We start from the raw sequence: 22,687 nt of genomic DNA on the forward strand, positions 1-22,687 counted from the left end.
GCTCGTATTGGAAACCTGGAAGAAGTTCCTGGCTCCTAGGTTAGGATCAGCTCAGCTCTGGCCATTGCAGCCACTTAGATATTCCTTATGCCTACAGCATAAGCTACTTGCGTGTAAATGATAATGAACTGTGTGACCAATAATCAATATTTCCCTCCACTCTCTCCCATTTAAGTCACACTGAGCTCCACCTACTTCTCATATCTCACTCCTTCCTTCACCCTCCTCTGTCTGAAGTTCCCTAGCTAGCTTTCCTCACTGAGAATCTGAGCGGCCACAACCACTTCTCCCCCTCCTTCTCCCTCTTCCTCTTCTTGAAACTAGTTATTCCAAGATTTAAGCATTTTCTTTTACTTTTCTATGCTTCACCCACCCCACCCCTAATCCAGAGGGGTGGGGTACAGGATAAGCTAAGTAACATCTACTTACAAACAAAACAAAACAAAATGTTACTTGCCAAGCTTGTTCAGTAACTTGCTAGAACAGAGCCCTCTAAAAGTAATAAGCATTCAATTAGATTTCTATGCCTTAAATTTTGATTTAGGGCCCAGCGTGGAGGTCTAGCAGCTAAAGTCCTCACCTTGAAAGCACCAGGATCCCCTATGGGCACCAGTTCTAATCCCGGCAGTCCTGTTTTCTATACTGCTCCCTCCTGTGGCCTGGGAAAGCAGTGGAGGATGATGACCCAAAGTCTTGGGACAATGCACCCGCATGGGAGTCCTGTAAGGAGGTTCTTGTATACTGGCTTTGGGTTGGCACAACACCGGCCATTGCGGTCACTTGGAAAGTGAACCATTGGATGGAATATCTTCCTCAGTGTCTTTCCTCTTCTCTGTATAACTGACTGTGCTCTAAAAATAAAATAAAATTTTAAAAAAATTTTATTTATTTAAGTGAGATAAATATTTTCTTTTGTTAATTATTATTTCATTTTATGACACGGTATCATAGGCTCTGGGATTCCCGCAATCCCTCCTCAGCCATCCCCCCATATTGAATTCCTCCATATTGTTACAGTGGCACAGTTCATATCCAGCCATGATTCTGTCATTGTGGGCAAAATCCATGCAGAGAGTCCAGCATCCCACTGTCCAGTTAAATTCAACAGTTTCATTGGGTGACCCTCCTTGGTACAAAAGTAGAGCTGGCAGAATATCATCCCCTTCAATGAAAAGCCACTACACAACTTCAACAACAGAAAGAAACATGGAAATTCACAACATCATGAAGTTAATTAACATGGTATTGAGTGACCCATTTGTTAGAAATTGCAAGTTCTTAATCACATCCTGTAACTACTTCATTACATCACAATTGTAGTATATACACAGTTGCTAAAAGCCTTAAAATGCTTATATGGTATGATTCAGCTGGTTCATGTCTATTTTCATTTTTATATTTAGCAGCTTATAGTATTCAAGTGTGATTTTTACTGAACTTTGCAAAATTTAGGATAGTCCAAACAGGCTTATAACTTTCATAGCCATATGTGAACTATTCAGCACAGAGCAATTTTAGGAGGGGTGTGCAGAGAAATCTTCTATGCCTTAGTGAGGAGTAACTGATCTTTGTGTTCTACCTAGTAAGGTATATGGAAGTCCAAGCTGACTTTTTCCTGTTCTAAGCTTTCCTTATTGGTCTGTCTCTGTCTATCTGATCTAATTTTTTTTGGGGGGGGGGGGGCGGGTGGATTTACAGAGCGACCCTGATGGCCATTGCCAGAGAGGATGGAGAGCCAAAGTTGGAACTAAGTAAAGACCAGAAAAAGCTCCTCTCCTGAGTCCTGATAGAAGTTTACTGTTCTTCTGTTTCTGAGGACTGCTCAAGGCTCCTTGTTGTTGCTCTGATGATGTTAGATCCTGTGAGGAAGGATCTGGGCTTCTTCCATCCAATGTGGGAAATCTGATAGGTAATAGTTGTCCTCAGAGTTTTTGGCCTATGAGGGTACCCCAATTCCCTGTGATCTCCTTGGCAGTTGGGATATAGTCCTTGGTACACATATTGATATTTCTTGGTGATGTACTGGGAGTCTCTGGGATCCCCTCCTGCTCTGTGCATATGACCTCCTGTTAAGAGGCTGTCAGGATCCAGGATCACTCTTGGATTCCACTGTATGTCTTTATAGTTTTTGCTAATGTCAAATGCAGATTCGAGTCTGGTGTCTGTAAATTACCTGTTACAATCTTGATAGATTGTATTTAACTTCTTCCTCACACATTCTAAGAAGGAGGAAGATTTCTCTGCTCTCCTGAGCCATTGAAGATTAACATAGAGTATAAAAAGCATATCAAGCATTTCAGTTCTTTTTTTTCTTTTATACATACATATATTTAATTTTGAATATTTGAATTATGTGTTACAATTTCATATTGACTGGTATTTTCCCCCAAAGTCCCACCCCCGACAGATTTTCCCCATTTTACTACAGTGGTACAATCCTCCATGAGGAATTGGAATTCCATTAGTCTCTTATTTAAGTGTACCCGAACATTGCTGGAGCAGACAAACTCAAACCGTCCAGCATCCCATTCTCTACACTTTTCCCGGAGTTTCACTGGAAATCCATCTTTAATCTGGATACAGGGATGCATGTTGCATTATATCCCCACATCTGGATATGGTAGGCCCCACTACCCCATCACTATACATTTCCATAATTGAGAAACCATGAAACAAGGTCAACAACTGGTATGAGCTAGAACAACAGCCTCAACAACAACAATGACAACAACAAACTACAGCTCCATGAAAAAACACACCACGGAGTAACCAAAACATGGGTGACAAGGAGATGCAAAAGTCTCTTGGGAAAAATGATGCCACCATATAGTCCATGAGCTGGCAATGAATTCGACAAGAGAAAAGAGTATTTTTGCTGGGATCCTATATGGGCACCCAGTTCTAATCCCGGCAGCTCCATTTCCCATCCAGCTCCCTGCTTGTGGCCTGGGAAAGCAGTGGAGGATGGCCCAAAGCCTTGGGACCCTGCACCCAGGTGGTAGACCTGGAGGAAGTTCATGGTTCCTGACTCCTGGCTCTGGATCGGCACAGCACTGGCCATTGTGCTCACTTGGCGAATGAATGATCGGACAGAAGATCTTCCTCTCTGTCTTTCCTCCTCTCTGTATATCCAACTTTGCAATAAGGATAAATACATCTTAAAATAAAAAGAGAGAGTATTTGGAATAAATAAAACTGAAATAATAAACTTCAAAACACATGGGATGCAGCTAAAACAAAACAAAAACAGTATCAATTGGATTATTGAAGTTACACATTCCACACTGGTTTCCTTATATAAGAGAGAATATATGATTTTTGTTCTTTTGTGACTGAGTTATTTCACTGAGCATAATGGTCTCTAGTTGGGACCACCTGGTTGTAAATAGAATGATTTCATTGTTCTTAATGGCTGAATAATATTCCATGGATTAGATGTACCCCAGTTTCTTTAACCACTCTTCTTTGGATACACATCTAGATTGTTTCCATGTCTTTGCTATTGTAGCTTGTGCTAGTGTAAATGGATTATATATCCCCTTCTCATATGCAAATTTCATTTCCATTGGGTGTATTCCCAGCAACAGGATAGCTGGGTCGTATTGCAGATTTATTTGCAATTCTCCAAGCATTCTCCATGCTGATTTCCACAGTGGTTGTATTAGCCTATACTCCCACCAGCAGTGAAGGAGGGTGCGTTTCTCCCCACATCCAAAGTATTTGGCACGATTCGCCAGTCCCAACCTGTCTTCACTTCCCGAGCTCCCCATGTGAACCCAAGTTCCCACCTGGCTGCTGCAAGGGCTGATCTGTGGCTGCTTCTGGGTCCCTGGTTGTCCTTTGAGTCCGGATCACAGCTCATCAGTGGCTGCTGGATTTTCTGTTCCCTAAACACCGCTCAGCTGTGGTCACCTCTTCTCTGTGTGCAGGGGTTCTCCAAGTACCTCCCTGCTGACTTCCTGGCCCCTTACTTTTTCTGTAATCTGCTTTCTATACCTTAGCCTATCTAATAATTTTCTGTCATCTCAAACATGTCTACGCCCTTTGCCGACCAGTGAGATTTTCTAAATGTAAACTTAAGAATTCCTAGCCTCTTGTGCCCTAAGAGCAATGTTTGTGCCTGATTAAGTACAACTCTTTTTTTTAAGATTTAGTTTATTTTTATTGCAAAGTCAGGTATACAAATAGGAGGGGAGACAGAGAGGAAGCTCTTCTGTAGGACGATTCATTCCCCAAGTGACCACAAAGACTGGTGCTTGCCGATCCGGAGCCAGGAGTCAGAAACTTCCTCCATGTCTCCCACATGTGTGCAGGGTCCCAAGGCTTTCCCAGTCCACAAGCAGGAAGCTGGATGCGAAGCAGGACTCCCAGGATTAGAATCAGCGCTCGGACCGCTGTCTATTAACTTGTTCAAAAAAGTATCAGGAGTTGTAAAGGCAGAGAAAGAGTGTTTGCAAAAGGGGGAAGGTAGTTTGCTGCCTCTTTAAGGACTGAGGGGACAAGAAGAGGAGAGAAAGAAAGGCAGAAAGAAGTTTGAGTCAGGGGCTTAAGCCTTTCCAAAAAAATAATCACAACAACAATAATAATAATAATCGCAGTCGGTGGCGGCGGCATGGGCCCGAGGCGGAGGGAAACACTGCTTTTTTCAACCCGATTCCAGTTCGCTTCTCTCTCTCTCTCTCTCTCTCTCTCTCTCTCCCCCCTCTGTCCCCTTCCTTCCTCCCCTCCCCAAGTTGCTCTCCTCCACCTGATGTCCTCTCGGAACCCCGTGATCCCCAATCACCCGCCGGCCCGCCTCCCCTACACTTCCTCCTCCTCCTCCTGCGATCCCCCTACCCTCCAGTTCCCGGTCACGCCGAGGGTCTCCGGCCTTCAGCGGGCCGGGCCCACGCGCACAGCGCCCGCATGTACAACAGATGGAGACGGGGCTTGGCAGCGTGGCCTAGTGGCTAAGGTCCTCGCCTTGATCCCATATGGCCGCTGGTTCTAATCCCGGCAGCTCCACTTCCTCTCTATCTCTCCTCCTCTCAGTATATCTGACTTTGTAATAAAAATAAAATAAATCTTTAAAAAAAAATTAAATGGCCTAGTGACAACAGATGGAGACAGAGCTCAAGCCGCTGGGCCCGCAGCCGAATTCGGGGGGTGGCGGCGATGGCAACGCCACGGAAGCGGTGGTCGGCAATGGCAACCTAAAGGCCCAGGAACACCTTCATGGTGTGGTCCCGTGGGCAAAGTCACAAGATGGGCCAGGAGAACCCCAAGATGCACAAGTCTGAGATCAGCAAGTGTCTGAGCCCCGAGTGGAAACAGTTGGAGATGGCGAAGCGGCCTTTCATCGCGAAAGCCAAGCGGCTGAGGGGGCTGCACAAGAAGGAGCACCTGGATTATAAATATTGGCCAAAGCGGAAAACCAAGACTCTCATGAAGAAGGATAAGTACACGCAGCCCAGAGGCCTGCTGGCCCCCAGCAGCAACAGCATGGCCAGCGGGTTTGGGGTGGGCAGCTGCCTGGGCGCGGGCGTGAACCAGCGCATGGACAGCTATGTGCTCGTGAAGGCCTGGAGCAATGGCAGCTACAGCACGATGCAGGACCAGTTTGGCTGCCTGCAGCATCGGGGCCTCAATGCGCATGGCATGGCTCAGATGCAGCCCATGCACCGCTATGACGTGAGCACCCTGCAGTACAACTCCATGACCAGCTCGCAGACCTACATGAACGGCTGTCCCACCCACAGCATGTCCTAGTTGCAGCATGACACCCCCGCAATGGTACTGAGCTCCATGGGCTCGGTAGTCAAGTCCAAGACCAGTTCCAGCGCCCCCCCCCCACTCCTGGTTACCTCTTCCTCCCACTCCAGGGCACCCTGCCAGGCCGGGGACCTTCAGAACAAGATCATCATGTACCTCCCTGGAGCAGAGGTGCCAGAGCCCACCAGCCCCAGGTGAGTGCACACGTCACAGCACTACCAGAGCAGCCCGGTGCCCAGCACGGCCATTAACGGCACACTGCCCCTCTCGCACATGTGAGGGGCGCCCACAGGACAGCGGACTGGAGAAGGAATGGGGGTGGGAGGGGAGGTTGGGGGGTGATAGTGAAGTGGGGAGTAGGGGGAATGACATTTTCAGAGGAAAAGGGAAACAAACAAAACAACAACAACAACAAAATAGGAAATGAGAGGGGTGCAACAGTAGAGAGTGAGAAGGAAGCATGACAATAAAACAAGCGCATGCAACAAAAATCCTGGTATGTTGACAAAGATGCAAATTTCATTACCCCACAGCAAGTGACAGGTTCAGAGGGGGCTACCAAATGTGAAGAGAATTAATTAGATTTGGACATTTTTAAAAAGATTTATTTATTTTTATTACAAAGTCAGATATACAAATAGGAGAGACAGAGGGAAGATCTTCCCTCTGATGATTCACTCCCCAATAACACAACGGCCGGTGCTGTGCCGATCTGGAGCCAGGAACCTCCTCCATGTGTCCCAGAGGGTTGCAGGATCCCAAAACGTTTGGGACTGCTTTCCCAGGCCACAAGCAGGGAGCTGGATGGGAAGTGGAGCTGCTGGGATTAGAACCGGCGCCCATATGGGATCCCGGGGCTTTCAAGGCGAGGACTTTAGCCGCTAGTCCACTATACAATTATACAATTTTTAAAATAATTAAAATGTCCAAATCTGGGCCTGGCGGCATGGACTAGCAGCTAAAGTCCTCGCCTTGAGCGTGCCAGGATTCCATATGGGCGCCAGTTCCTGACTGCTCCACTTCCCATCCAGCTCCCTGCTTGTGGCCTGGGAAAGCAGTCGAGGACGACCCAATGCATTGGGACCCTGCACCCGCGTGGGAGACCCGGAAGAGGTTCCAGGTTCCCGGCTTCGGATCGGCGTGCACCGGCCCGTTGCGGCTCACTTGGGGAGTGAATCATCGGACAGAAGATCTTCCTCTCTGTCTCTCCTCCTCTGTGTATATCTGGCTGTAATAAAACGAATAAATCTTTAAAAAAAATTGTATAAAAGGAAAAAAATTTATAATAAGTAACTGGGAAAACTATCTCCGTGGTCTGGTTTTAAAATGGGCAAGAGTTTCAGATTGTACTAAATTTCTTTTAACTTTCTGTTAAGCAAAAATGGCCATGCAGATTGACATCATTGGTAATCGATAATAGTTTTTGTTCAATCCCAAACTTTCCATTTTGTTCAGATGAAAGAGCACCGACATAAAATTACTGTTTGAATTATTTTCAGATGGTTTGTAATATTTCTGTAAGTTTATTGTGATATTTTCAGGTTTCCTTCACATCCCTCTTCCTGTTTTGTTTTTCCCATAGTATATTTTAAAAGATTTGGCTCTGTATTATTTGAATCACTCTGCCAAGAATCCGTATATATATTTGAACCGATACCATTCTTATAACAGGTACATTTTCAACTTAAGTTTTTACTCCATTATGCACAGTTTGAGATAAATAAATTTTTAAAATATGAAAAAAAAAAAAAGAACCAGTGCCCATAAGGGATTCCGACGAACTCAAGGCAAAGAGTTTAGCCACTAGGCCACCTGGCTGGGCTCTAAATACAACTCTTGATGTAATCTCTAAAGCATGTAACAGTTATGTCAAGAATAAACTGGCACAGATTTAAAATGTAATCCACTGTTACATTGTTCCAAGGTAAGAGGGGAACTCATGTTCTCTATCTCCTAGATTTTATATTAGCATGCAGACTGGTAACAAGAATGGAAATGTGTTGTTGATGGGAAAGATTGTGAATTAAAATCTATGCTTAATATAATTGATTATAGTCCTTAAGGTATAAGTTGCAGGACCTGGCAGCGTGGCCTATTGGCTTGATGTCCTTGCCTTGAACATGCCAGGATCCCATGTGGGCGCCAGTTCTAATCCCGGCAGCTTCACTTCTCATCCAGCTCCCTGCTTGTGGCCTGGGTAAGCAGTGCAGGATGGCCCAAAGTCTTGGGACCCTGCACCCATGTTGGAAACCAGGAAGCTCCTGGTTCCTGGCCTCAGATACATGCAGCACCGGCCGTTGCAGTCACTTGGGGATGAATCATCGGACAGAAGATCTTCCTCTCTGTCTCTCCTCCACTATGTATATCTGACTTTCCAATAAAAAAAAATAAATACATCTTTTAAAAAAAAGATGAATTTTGGAATTCGGATTTATAAAATTCGGTTTTGGACAAGGTGTGGTAGCTTAGTGGCAGAAGTCCTTTCCTTGCATGTGCTGGGATCCCATATGAATGCCAGCTCATGTTTCAGCTGTTCCACTTCCCTTCCAGCTTCCTGCTTGTAGCCTGGGAAAGCAGTAGACAATGGCCCAAAGCCTTGGGACCATGTACTCTTGTGTAAAACCTAGTGAAGGCTCTTGGCTCCTGGCTTTGGAGTTTCTGAGCTACAGGCACTGCAGCAACTTGCGGAGTAAACCAGCAGATGGAAGATCTTCCTCTCTGTCTCTTCTTATCTCTGAAATCTGACTTTCTAACAATAAGTAAATAAATCTTTTTTAAAAATAATCTTTTTATGATGCACTTTGAAGTATTTATAAATTTCTGTGATGGTGCAATCATGTAAAACAAAAATGTGTACACACATAAAATATGCATTTAAATAACTAAATGACATAAATTATATATACATTTACTCAATGTAAATTTTGAAAGGTTTATTACCAGGTACACTTTTAGACAAGTATGATGAGTCTCTATATAAAGCCCAATAAAACAAGCAGAAACAAAACTGTGTTGTTCTCAGTGTTGACTGAATGGGTGGGCTAATTCTCCAACTGATATGTATGCCTGTGGCTCTGACAGAACCCAGTATTAGCTAGCAGCAATGCTATGGAACCAGTCAGCACCCAGCTGGGTCACCGGACCAGAGCCTGCCCTGCCCACATCTTACCATTGATGCTGAACAAGCAAGGCAGTGGCCCAATGATGGCCAGTCAAGTGAAAGGCCAGGGGCGGGGAGGAGGGGAATCTAGGAGATCCCTGACACTGATGGAATTAGAAGTTCAGACATCCTGCTCTAGATGTGGACTCCATGAGAAATGATACAATGTGAGCACAGGGATCATTGTTGAAAAGGTTTCTGTTGCTACCAAATAGGACTCCTGAGAGAACACACTGTGATTCTACAAAGGGACACCACTTGGCTTAGAATTAATCCTACAAAATAAGCAAGAATCATTTTAAGAGAACATATCACAGACACAAACCTCACTGTTTACTAGGATGCTTATAATCAGTTACTTTGTAAATGTAATTGTAAGCAGCGGTCAAGTGAATGATTTCCTCACCACAGAATCTGCCCCTGTTTGGTGCATGGCTGTTTCTGCCAGTGCCGCTATTTCAGTAGCTGACTTCCCTTGGAAGTTACCAGCAAGTCTGACACCCAGCGGCAACACCAGTTACTACATATGCAAGCCTGCTCAGCTGCCAGGCCCTGCACCTCTAGCCCACCCAGCCCACATGCCACTCCATGCTCAGAGGGGTTGAGTCCACATCCCTAACAACCCTAACCCACATGCCAGCCCTTCCAAAGCCAGCTGGGCTGTGCTGTTGCTCAAGCCTACTGCACCATGGCCAGGTGGTCTCAGCCAGTGTCCCATGTGCTTACAGCCAGCCTTGCCTGTTCCAGGGCCAAGACAGCTCTGCTGCCATCCCCAGCACCACTTCTGAAACCACCCTGTCACCCCACACGCTATTCTAAGGCTATGTTGGCTTGGCTAGAGCAACCTGCCCCACAGCGGATATACCTCGCCCAGCTTTCTGGTGCTCCAAGGGCAAGCTGTTTGGCTGCATCCTCTCTTATCCCTCATCCCCAATGAGCCTGTAGCATGCCCGCTTGGTCTGCAGCTCTAGTGCCAGGCAAGCTAGGCCACCAACTTCTTCACTCAGACAACCTCTCGCCCACCAGCCAGTCCCAGACCAGGTACTCTGGGCTGGCCTCTGCTTACCCTGTCCCATCACCCCACCACCTGTCAAGATGACTGCTGCTTCTGGGTGGAGCCAGACTGCCTGGGCCAGCATACATGATCGCAGCCCTCATGTACCACACTCTGCCTGTGTTCCAATGCCAGACCCTTTTACCCAGCACCTACACTGCTTCTAACACTCCTGCCTTGTGTCCTGCTGCAGGGACAGGACTGCTTGAACAGAGACCCCCTTACATCTAGCCCACCTGACCCTCCACATCGCAGGTATCTCGTGGGCATGTAGAATCAGCCAGCGTTTGCCACCCACCCTGCACCTCTAATACCCCCAAGGATGGCCACTCCAAGGCCAGGAAAAGTTGGACTGTGCCCATGCTCCCCTAGCTCACCTGCCACCTGCTCCAGAGCCACAAGTGTTAGGCTGATGATCCCTGCACCTCTAGGCCTCTCGTTGCTCCAGGTCCAGGCCTAGGCCCACTCTGCCCAAGACCAGCACACCTGCCCCACTGCTCCAGTTGCTGCTGTAGAACCAGGTGGGCACTACCAGCCACCTGGCACCCCCAACAGCCTGCTCATAGACCAAACAGCATGTGGGACTTGCCCTGCCGAGAAGCTCATAGACCACTGCTGCAAGGACTGGCCAGTTCAGCTGGCATCCCCTATGCCCTTAGCCCGCTGGATGTCCACTCTACTAACAACCCAGCCTCCCATTCCCAGCTTGGATGTAAGCTACTCCAGGGTCAGGTGGGCTCAACTGGTGCTCCACATGCCTCTAACCCAACCTCACCATCGCCCCCTACCACTGCTCTAGGGCCAGGCCTGTTCAGACAGCATTCATGGCCCTGAGCATGCACTCCATCTGCTTCAGGGCCACATTGTCCTAGTTGCCTAGGCCAGTGCATCCCTCAGCCCTAGCTTGCAGGCCGTTCAGCCCCACATGCTACTTGGTCGGTATCCACATGTGCCCCCAGTACACATACTTTGTATTCCAGAGCCAATGGGTCATGGCAGTAAGCCCAGAGCCCAAGGAGCCGATTGGCCACTATTCCAGGGCCAAGTCGGACAAGTCGGTGCACTGTGAGTCCCCTCTCTGTCTGCCATCTGCTTCATAGCCAAGTCATCCTGGCCAGTGTCCCTGCTCTTACAGCACTGTAGTTCCCCATTTCTTGACCAGACCGGATTGCATGGGGGTAGGGTAGCGGAAGTGCTTCTTTAAGATAATACCATTGCCCCACCTGCCAATCCAGGGCCAGGTTCAGTTAGCTGGCCCCAGTACACCTCTAGCCCAGGAGCACTGCCACACCGTGCACTGCTCGAGAGACAGTCGGGCTCAGCCAGTTATCCCACTCCCTTAGTAGAGAGTGTGTTTGCCAGCCGCTTCAGGGCTGAGCCCCTTCTGCCAGTGACCCTGCAGCCCCAGCCTGCACATCTTGAGTCCCCACCCCACAACATGCACAATTTGCAGCATCACCTAACCCTCCAGTGTCATCTCCCACACCCCTGGCCTGCCTAGAATCTCTTCCAGGGCCAGGAGGGCTTGGCCCCACAACACTCATTTCCAGCTTGCCCGCCCCCATAGCCTTTCCACTGCTGCAGGGCAAAGCAGGCTAGTGTGGTAGGGAAATCAGCACGAAACACTGCAACAATCTATTTCCTGTCTCATGAAAAAATGTTCTTGTAGACAACTCTAGTTTGCAAAGCAGGATTTACTTAAGAAGCGGAAAGAAGGTGGCCTGCCCTAGCAGCAGTAGGAGGGACTCCAAGGAAGGAAAGACCCAAGAAAAAGATGGAAATTGTGTCCATACAGTGCTATCTCAGGGAGGGGTTGACATGAGTCACACCAAGGGCAGAGAGAAAGAAACTTTTTTGCAATGGGCAGTAATGTCTGCTGCATCAACCAAAAATGAAAGGCTGAAATTTGTGTCTTCCTTCTCCCAATGTTGTGGGCTAGGCAGCTAGTTCAGGATCACCAGTTTGGAAGCCACACCCCACCCCACCTCCTAGGTGTTTCCTCCTGCCCAAATGTGATGCTCCCCTATCTGTAACCTGAGAGGGGCCGGAATTGCATTGTTGTGTAACCACTCCCCTCACAAGGCCCACAGTGACCCCTGATTGCAGGGAGGGGGAGGGTGGACTCTCTCTCTTGGTCACGTGCTTTCATTGCTTTGGCACTCTGACTCTTGCTCTCCGCAGTACGTTTTTGGTTTCAGGTCTTCAGGTAGCCCTTGAACATGGCACCTGTATGTGTGTATTCCTCACAATCTGTTTACTGCTTGGGTGGGACAGGAAAGATATTAATTCTAAGATGTTTTGTATTTATAATTTGTGTACTTTCCAGAGTTTCAGGAGATGTAAGGCCTAGCAGTAATGGAATGTGGCCAGAGAAGCCAGGGAAAGGTGGATGTCTGCAGTCCGAGCCCCTCTCTTTTTGTTTTTTCTTTTGTTTTGTTTTTAATTTATTTTGTTTTTATCACAAACTCAGATAGACAGAGGAGGAGAGACAAAGGAATATCCTCTGTCTGATGATTCTCTCCCCAAGTGACCACAATGGCCAGTGCTGCACTGATCTGAAGCCAGGAGCCAGTAACTTTCTCCAGTCTGCCACATGGGTGCAGTGTCCCAAGTCTTTCTCAGGCCACAAGCAGGGAGCTGGATGCCAAGTGTAGCTGCCGGGATTAGAACTGGTGCCCATATGGGATCCTTCCACGTTCAAGGTGAGTACTTTAGTAGCTAGGCCATCTCACCTGGCCCTCTCCATTGCATTTGGAGCCCTTTGGATCAAAGTGTTTTCTTATCTGACAGACTCTCTACTAAAAATACATACACATGTAAAGAGAGGTTGAGAGAGAATGTATGTATACTACGTGAGAATATTAGAGACATCACAAGCTTTGTTTTGTTTTTATTGTAAAGTCAGATCTACAGAAAGAAGGACAGAGATAAATATCCTCCATCCACTGGTTCACTCCCCAAGTGGCAGCCACAGCCACAGCTGAGCCATCTGAAGCCAGGATCCAGGAGTCTCTTCCTGATATGCCACTTGAGTGCAGAGTTTCAAGGCTCTGCCCAACCACTACTGCTTTCTCAGGCCACAAGCAGGAAGTTGGAAGGTAAATAGAGCTACAGGCACACACACACTGGCACCCATATTGGATCCCATTCATGCCAGGTTAAGATTTAACCACTAGGCCTTTTTGCTGGGTCCAATCTGATGTCTTTGATTCAGGGTCTTTACCATCAATCAGTTTGATGTTGTTTATTTCACAATTAAGATTTTCTGGAGTCTTAACATGTCACTTGATCTTTTTTTTAACAGACTAAGACTTTGCACAACCACTCTCTCTTTGTTGATGATGTTAATGGCCTCAACACTTCGTTGTAATACCCCCAAGATTTTGAAACAGTTGAAAAGCAGCTGAGGGAAGATCTCTTTCCCTCTTGTACCATGCCTTTCAAATCAATCAATCTGCCATGCCTTCAGTGGAGGGTCCTTTGTTCCCCGTACTGTGGTGGGGAAAGGTGCAGGTGCCCACCAGTATGGACTTAGACAGACAGAAAGGAATGTGCGGCTGGTCCTGGGTCAAACCCTATGCTGGGTCACAGCAGGCTGTGAGATGAAGTCACACAGGAAATGGCACCAGGAGTCCATCTTGCAAGCACCAACGGAGTAAGGGTCTCCGCATCCAGCCACACAAAGAGACAGCAAAGGCAGGAGCCACAGAGCAAAAACAGAGGGAACTACCCACAGGGAAGCAGGACCCACCTCTGGAAGTACAAAGCCCAGATAGCTGGATTTTGGGGAATAGGAGATGGGAGAGGCATAGAGGGAAGCAGCAGAGTCCCTGGAACATTCCAGCCCCTGATCCCAGAGTAGGGGCCTGGAAGCCAGATCTACCCCTGGAAGATCCCAGCCCCCAATATGTCCCTGAGTAGCAGGCATGGTGGACGTGGTAGAGGCATGGTGGGTGCAGGGTGGACAGAGCTGGCTCTGGAGTGACAGGCGGATGAGTGGTCTGAAGTAGACACCATGTCACTGGCCAAGTCTGCCTGGTCCTGGAGCACGAGGCAGGGCAGTGGGCAGGCTAGCCGTGAGGGAACCACAGCTGTGCACCCAGTCTGGAGAGGACTGCATGGGTGCTGGGGGCTGGTGGAGCACCCACGGCACAGGTCTAGTCCTAGAGCAGTGGACTGGGTAAAAGCTAAGTTAGTCTGGTCCTGGAACAGATTGCAGATTGTTTGGGAATGTGGGGTGAAGTGGGATGTGGGATGTATTAATATTATTGAGCTGGCCTGGCCCTGCAGTGGGCGGCTGTCAGGCAAGGGTAGAGGTGGCACTGCCCAAACTGCCTTGACTCTGTAACAGTGGCCGCAGCCATTGCCACAGGCTGGGCATGCTAGAGTCCCGGGGTGGCGAGCACAGCCAGCTAGCCCTGGTAGGACAGTCAGGGCGGGATGGGAGTGCTGGGTGCCACTGGCATAGGAGAAACAGCAGGTAGGCCAGCAGTCTGCTTGGTGTGCTGGGTGGCTCAGTGACTGTGCCTGGCTCTGGGGCAGCTGCCATGATGCAAGTCAACTGGCTAGATGCATTGGGGATTCTGGATTTGAGGTCCTGGTGGGGCAGCGGATGGCATTGAGTGCTGGGGCAGTGGTGGTGGGGGAACATGGCTGGCTGAGCACACCTAAACCTGGAGAGATTGGCAGGTGGACTTGGGCCTGAGGTTGCCATCCAAGTCAGTCTGGTTCTGAAACAGCAAGCAGGCCAGCAGGGCAGTTGTTCTGGGCATGTGGGGATGCTGGAAGGGCCTGTGTGGCCCTGAAGCAGGTGGAGGGCAGGTGGACTGGGGGCATGTGGCAGTTGGCCTGACCCTGGAGCAGTCTCATGGGAGCTTGGTGCTAGAGGCCCTGGCAAGAATGCTAGAGGCATGGTGGCACAGGGACTTGAACGAGTGTGGTGCCTGCAGAATGGAGTGCTTGATGCTGGCCCAAATGGCCTGTCCTGGCCTTGGAACAGTGGGCATGTTATTAGGACTGATAGTGCCAAGGGGGTCGGCAGCTGAGCAGTCCCTGTCCGGAACTGGCTTTGGGTCAGCAGCTGTCGGAGGAAGCAGGTTGCTGGCTGAGCCAGCCTGGTCTTGAGCAACTGATGGGGCAGATGGACAGGCATGCTACAGGCATGTATGGGGTTGATGGGATGGTGGCAGAGCCTCCCGAACCCTGGAGGGTTTGACAAGCAGGCTGGGAGCATTGAAAGTGAATCTGGGCCCATCTGACCTGGCATGCCAAGGCTGGTTGGTTTGGTGGCTGCATTTTGCAGCTTGTTATTCTGGCCAAGCCAGTCTGTCCCTGGAGTTGCAGGCAGAGCCACCTGGAGTTGCCCAAGGGAGGCGTGACAGGCAGGTTAGACGCACAGGTTTTTCTGCCCAGAAAACCTGTGCCTGCTGCAAAAACCAAGGTGGGAATGCTAGAGGCGCTGTGGGTCCAGGGAGAGTGAGACTAGCCCTGAGGAGCAAGATGGAGGACAGGGTTGGCAGGGTCCCTGGCAGAGCCAACCTAGACCTGAAGCAGCAGACAGGGCAGCTGGTGGACTGCTTTGTGTGCGTGAATGGTCCACAGAGCTGGCTTAGGCCTCAAGCAGTGAGCAGGGCTAGAGTGCCTGAATGTTGGAGGCTGTGGATGCTCTTTCACCTGGCCTGGCCCTATAGCCACCAGCAGGTAAGCTGGAGGACATGATAGGCACCACCTGAGCTGGCGTGGTCCCTCAGTGAAAAGCATGATGATGGGCAGGCATGCTTAATGAAAGGAGAGGCTGGCCTACCCTGCCTGGCCCTGGAGCAAGCAGAGGGCAGTTGTGAACATGAAGGCACTGGAGTAGTGTGTGAGGAGTCAGGCTGGATCTCCTGGTCCCTAGTAAAATTATCCTTTAAAATGTGAGAAGAGGGTCTTCCCCTATTTCCATGTTCCTTCTTGTTCCCTTCCTCTGGGGAGGGAACACAGGGATAGAATCAGCATATTAATCATCCCTCACAGCTGTTGCCATATCAAACGCAGTGAGATGTGGGTCACACTAACCTCATCTCTGGGTTACGGCCAAAGGAACTGTGCTAAGATTTCAGCTTATCTACAGGATGGTGTTGTGCGGTGCAAGCAAGATCATTCCAGACAAGTCTAGGGTGTATTAAGGAGTCTTTGTTACCCAAGTTTGGTGATAGCAGGGCCCACTAGAAATTATCAAATGACAAGTTTATGTGATAATACAGTCTGAATGGAAACCCCAAGAGGAAGAAATGGTCATTACCTTGAAGTCTGTGTGTTAATCTGAAGACCTATGTCTCAGCTTCCCCATCAATATAAGTTATCCTAAGAGACATACAGCGAACAGCCTGGACAGGCTTACAAGGCTGCAGACATTCACATTTCCCTGCCTTCTCTGCCCACATTCCATTACTGCTAGGCCTCACCTCTCCTGGAAATCTGGAAAGTACACAAATTAGAAATACAAAGTATCTTAGAAGTAACATCTTTACTGTCCAATACAATCTGTGACCAGGGGGTGAGAAATACAGACATTCAGGGGCCATGTTTAGGGCTACCTGTCCTCACAGTCTTTGTGCTGGCATCCGGAGAGCAAGCAGGTACTGGGGAGGCCAAGAGTCAGAGTGCCAGAGCAATGGAAGCAGGTAACCAAGAGAGTGAGCCCCTTGCTATCATGGGTTTCATTGGGGTTTGTGAGGCCAGTGGTTGCATAACAATGCAACAATGCAATACCACCCCCTCTCAGGTTCCAGGTGATGATAGGTGAATGTCCCAGGTGGTCAGAAGGGAAAGTCTGCATGGTGTGGGGTGTGTCTTCCAAGCTGGTGACCCAGAACTGGCTGCCTACCCTACAACATTGGGAGAAGGACGCCACAAGTCTGACCCTCTTTTTTTCTGGGCGAGGTGATAGACATTACTGCCCATTGTGAATAAGTTTCTTTCTCTCTGTGCCTTTGGGTGACTCATGTGAACCCCTCCCTGAGAAAGTGCATAAAAAACACCATTTCCACTATTGTCTTGGGTCTCTTTTCCCTTGGAGCCTGTCCTGCCACTAGGGCAGCAGCCGTTCTCCTTCTCCTTATTAAATAAATCCTACTTTGCAAACTAGAATTTTCTGCATGAAAATTGTATCATGTGAGACAAAAAACGAGGTTTTTGCTGCAGTGTTTTGCTTCAAATTTTTTGCAACTCTAGCCCTCCTTGCCCTGGGGCAGCAGGAAAGCTACTGGGCAGGCAGGCTAGAGGTGAGTTTTGGAGCTGCCCAGCTGGCCTGGGCCTGGAGCAGCTTGCAGAAGGAATATGAATGTGGGAAATGCCACTGGAGTGTCAGGTAGCGTCTGGTAAGGTGACAGGGTGGATGTGTCATGGGGTAGGGGACTCAAGGCACGCAGGCTGAGGCTGACAAGGGCCAGGTGGCCAGCAGAAGGAACCCAGCGCTGAGGGAACAGGATCACTGGCTGAGCCCGACTGGCTCTCAGCAGCAGATGGTGGACAGTGTGACAGTGTGCTTGGGTTAGAGGTGCACTGCCTCTGGCTCACCAAGCCTGGCCCTGGATAGGCAAGTGGGGAAACAGAGGGAGCGTGTTAAAGGCACACCCTTCCCCCAGCACGATTAGGCACTGAAGTGGACAACTACGGTGCTATGGCAGCAGGGATACTGGCCAGGATGACTTGGCTGTGAAGTAGATGGTGGGAGCAAAGTGGGTGTAGAGTGCACGGGCTTCTCTGGCCTGGCCCTGGGCAAAGAAGCTTGTGGGTGCCTTTGGTTCTTGGCTTGTTGTCCTAACTCCTTGTCCCTGGAGCACACTGTGCATGCCTGGCACGCTTGGAGGTACCAGCCAAGCCCTCTTGGCCCAGGAGTGGATCGCAGGTGCAGGAGTGGACAGTGGGCCGGGTGGAGTCTCTGTTCAAGCACACATGGCCCTGTCCCCAGCCTGTTTTTGCTGTGGCAATCAGGGCAGCATGGCTTGGAAGAGACTGTGGATGGAGGGGGTCCGCGGGCTAACTGGGCGTGGTCCAAATTAGCAGGTGGCACGGTGGGAAAACTGGGGGTGCATGGCATGCTGTCTGATAGGGCCCAGGCCCAGAGGAAGGGTGCAGTGAGTGTGACACTGGCTGAAGCTGCATAACCCTGTAGCAAACAGTGAGCAGGGCTGCACGGCATGTGTACTACGGTTGCTGTGCAGGATGCACTGGTCTAAGTGGCTTGGATGACGTGGCCCTAGAATGGATGGTGTGCATGTTGGGGCCCATGAAGTGACTTCTGAACAGGCCTGGCGCTATAGCAGCAGGAGGGGACAGTGGCAGACAAATGCCTAGAGGGCATGAGGCACCAGCTGAGTCCACCTGACCCTGGAGTGACTTGCAGGCAAGCCGGGAACAAGGGTTTGGAGGGTGGGTTGTTAGCGAAGTAAACAGCATGCAGCCTGGGGGCCCCGGGGATGCTGGCTGAATCAGCAGGTCCTTTCAGCAGTGGTGTATGAGCTGCCTGTGCAGGGCAAGCTCCTGGAGTGGCAAGTGGGCGAGCAAACCTGCTGGGGGCACTGGGTGGCTGGCAGAGCCCATCTGGTTCTGCTGCAGCAAGCAGAGTAGCCTGTCGTGTGTGCGTGTGTGTGTTTAGGGGGTGAGGGTGGGTTGCAGGCAGAGTGTGCCTGACCCTGGAGCAGAGGGCATAGTGGGAGGGTTAGAGGCGCGGGGATCGTCGACCTAGTCCTTGAAGCTCTGGAGCACTAGGCAAGTGGGTTAGCAGAGTGTGGGTTTCTTCTACACTGACCTGAACCTGGAGTGCCATCCTGACGGGCGCTAGAGGTACACGGTGAGCGGGGAGCACTGACTGATTCTGCCTTCAAGACACCTGTGGAGCAGAGGCCCAGGCAAACTGGAGGTTAGGGATCTCCCTCCAAGTAGACCTGTCCCTGCATCAGGGGACAGGGCAGGAGTGCTAGATGCAGTGTAGGCAAGTGGGCAGGTTTGGCCCTGGAATTCAGGCAGAGTGCCATGCAGGAGGGCTGGGACACACTGGTTCCACACTGGAGCAGCGGGCATAGTGATGGGACCCGAGGGCCAGTGGCCAACCTGGTGTACCCAGTCTGGGAGTGGCTGTTGGCAGAGCAGTTGTGTGAGTGAACAGGTTTGCAGTCCTGGCCGCCTGACACTAGAGCTGCGAACCGGGCGGGCAGCTACAGGTTCATAGGGGAAGAGGGTTTGTGGGGCATGAAGCCAAGGCCGCTGGGCCCTGGAGCTGAAGGCATGTTCACGGGGTGCACCTATTCTGCAGGGCGGTTGACTGTGGTCAAGCCTACCTGGCCTTAGAGTAGCATATGGGGTGTCAGGGTGGGCTGAGAAGCAGTGCTTGGGATACTGGCAGAGCTGTTGTGGTCCAAGAGGGGGGCGGCAGCAGCAGCGAGCCTTTGGGGAAGTGGCTGAAACCACCTGGTCCTGGTGCAGTCGGCTTGTGGGAGGGGGCATGCTAGAGGCTCTCAGTGCTCCAGCACAGCACAGCTGACCCGGGAAGGGCTGGTATACAGTTTAGGGTCGTTGGGGATGCAGGCATAACCTCACGAGACTGGAGTGGCGCACAGGGTGGGCGGCCTAGACTTGCAGGGCCTGGCAGCTGAGCAGAACTGCACATATAGTGTTTTTCATTAACACCTTTGCTGGCACCTTCCAGAAGAAGTCAGCCAGCAGGACAGTGGCACTGGCTGAGACAACCATGTTCCAAAAAAGGGGCAGAGGCTGTGGTGAGGAAATCATTTATTTGACTGCTGCTTACAATGACCTTGACAAAGTAACTGATTATAAGTGTCGTAATAAACCGTGAGGCTTTTGTCTGGGGCATGTTTCCTTAAAAAAATAAATAAAACAAAAGCAAAAACAAAAGAAGAACCAGGTTCATATGGTATCCTGGCGCATGTAAGGTAAAGACTTTCGTCACTAGGCTACCGCACCAGGTCTCACTACTTGCCTCTTAAACATTGTTTTGAATGTGCAATGAGAAAATTAAACAGAGAAAGGAAATTATATGCATAGTTGTGACGTTTGAAGTAGCAAAACTGTCAATATATACCAATGACTCACTTATGCAAAATCAAACTTAAACTGATGAGAGAGTCAACATGATTTCTGGGTAGGAGATCGATATAAACAATCAAGCTGATATTACTAATAAGAAACAGATATGGATCAGTATGAAAACAAAAATGCAGAGCAGGAAATAATATGAGAGAAATGAGATCTGAAATATTAATTCACACTGTATTTTCAAATATCTATCTGCTCTGTATTTTAAGGTGTCAAATGAACTAACAGTAAAAAGCGAACAAAAGGAAGAAAATTCTCAGAATCTATTGAACATTAAATGAAGAGTAACTTGAGATTATTGTCCTACATTTCTGTTTTTCCAGACTTGAATGGGATCCTGAAGCAGAGGGAAGGAGAGGCGATAGCGGCCCCTGCTGTTGGAAGGCTCAAACTGCAAGAGAGGAGGCCACGCTCAGCCTGAGGTGAAGCCCCGCACCTCCCTCCCTCTCCCTCCAGAATCCTACCTGACTGCCCTTCTGCCCTTTGTGATGCTGATTGGCTGCGCATTGTCTGACAGTCATGCGTAGTCAAGTTCTGTCCAATCAGGCGTGCACCCAGGAAGCCCTGTGGCAGCAGGTGGGAGGTTGTTGTGTGGCGCCGCCATAGCCACGTTGCTGGTTGTGCTGGTGGAGAGGTGCAGGTGGCTGAGGCAGTGCTGCCCTGTGAGCTCCCTCCCCGCAGGAGCCTCTGCAGGACCCCCGGCTCGTCAGAAGCTGGGAAGGTGAGTGTGTGAGAGCATCTCCTGAGGCCCCGGGGCCCCCGGGCGGGGGCCAGGTGGGGGCCCTTGGGGTCCTCACTCTGCAGCCCTGACCTTGAACACTAGGACTCCCAGTTGAACCCATTGTGCAGTGAGGAGGAGGGGATGACCAGGGACAGTTCGACCTTCACGTTGGGCAGGATTTCCTTTTTTTATTTAAAGTTCTTGATTTGAGCAACAGCGTCTTGAGCCCCCAGCTCAGTCCTCAGTGAAGCTCCTCCTAAGGGTCTGGGGCAGTTTTCTTGTTGCTGACACCAGAGCAGCACAGACTCCAGCAGTTAGAACACCCTTGTTTTCCTGGGAGTTTTGCTGCAAGGTTGAGGGGCACATGTGGTGCTGGTGTTGTGCTTGGCAGAGGCCTGGGGTGGCACAGCGCCCTTGTAGACAAGCCAAGGGAGTGCACGGGGACTCACGCAAAGGGGCTTCTCTAGGAGAACATGATGTAGGAGCTGTTAAGGCAGCACTACTGATTTATCTTGATGGCTTCTGGTATGTTGTCATGCGTTGGCTTAAGTTTTCATGATTGGGATTAAATGTCCGCATGAGTTGTAGAGGGAATAAGTCAGGCTCAACAGAGAGCATTAAGGCAGCGAATGAATCTGTGAATATCCAGAGCTCTTGCCTCAATGCCAAGTGCTGCTCTCTGCCCTGAAAAATCACAACAGAAGTGACTGTTTCCTCCAAGATACAATCCAGTAAGCTCTCTCTCTGTCTCTCTCTGTCTGTCTCTCTCTCGGTCTCTCTCTCTCTCTTTTCTATCACACAATAAGCAATAGCTGTTTAAAAGAACTGTTTGCTGTGAACAGTAAGCATGGGATAAAGACAGTGAATGCCCACGTGACACAGCACAGAAAGGCATCACTGCCCTGTGGGTGTGTGTGACAGTGGTTAAGATGACATTGGGACTCCTGTGTCTCCATCAGAATGCCTGGGTTTCAGTTCTGTGCAAATGCAGTGTGCAGCTAATGCCTAGGCTGGGAGGCAGCAGACAGTGGCTTGGATACCAGTGTAAAAAGTTGACTTATTGCTAGTGTTGTGGCTGTTGCAGGCGTGTGGGAAGTGAGAGAGTGGATGAGAAATTCTGCTCAGTAAATAAGAAAAAAAGGAAATGGGACTTCAAAAGTCTTAGTACATCTCCTTTTCCTAATTTAAGTGCAAACATTTCATTAGAATGTCCTCAACTTGAGATCCACCATTAAAACATTTACATGATCCTCACTATTTTTTTGTTGTTGTTTTTCTGAATTTCCAAAACACTTTGTAACAAACAGACATGACTAACTTCTCCTCTGACTCATTCATTCCCCCTGAAAGATAGCGGTAGAATGGGGGTTGCCATTCAGAGTGGCAGCTGATGCCCTAAAACTGGAGGGCATCTGTTGTGGTCCATCTGTTGTATATAGTTAACCCCTCGGAGCATGAACATTTTCTTTACCCATCCAGAGCTCCATTTCTTGGTGACATATTAATGTCATCTAAAGGTATGATTGATGCACTCTGGGTCCTCTCATCCTCGGCTACCTAGGGAGTAAAAACCTTGACTAAGGCACAGGTAAATGCTAGGATAATGTGCTTGGGATACACAGCAGTTTCATTTTGCATCCACAGGTTGGTTTAGTCAGAGGATAATTTGTACCAACAGCAAATCTTTGTGAAGTTAAAATTTTGGTATTTGAGAACACTTAAACTTTTGTGAGTGTATTTATGACTGGCTTCATAAGTTATTTCAGGGAATATTGGCAGTGGTCCTTTCTGGTGGCAGAAAGGGTACAAAAAGTTGTCGGTGTATTAGAATGGTTTAATAAAAAGTTAGTATTATTTGTGCTCAATATCAGGGACAAGGGTCTTTTTCTAAATTTAATTT

At 49.3% G+C, this 22,687-nt stretch overlaps 1 protein-coding gene and 1 pseudogene across 1 annotated transcript in view; both read left to right on the forward strand.

Annotated features, from left to right (window-relative positions):
* Positions 1–22,687, forward strand: part of LOC101522773 (zinc finger protein 260-like) — a 793,789-nt gene that overhangs the window by 443,331 nt on the left and 327,771 nt on the right. The window lies entirely within an intron of this gene.
* Positions 5,100–6,030, forward strand: LOC101529474 (transcription factor SOX-2-like; annotated as a pseudogene).

Source organism: Ochotona princeps, chromosome 20, assembly GCF_030435755.1.
Source record: "Ochotona princeps isolate mOchPri1 chromosome 20, mOchPri1.hap1, whole genome shotgun sequence".
Classification (NCBI taxonomy): Eukaryota; Metazoa; Chordata; class Mammalia; order Lagomorpha; family Ochotonidae; genus Ochotona; species Ochotona princeps.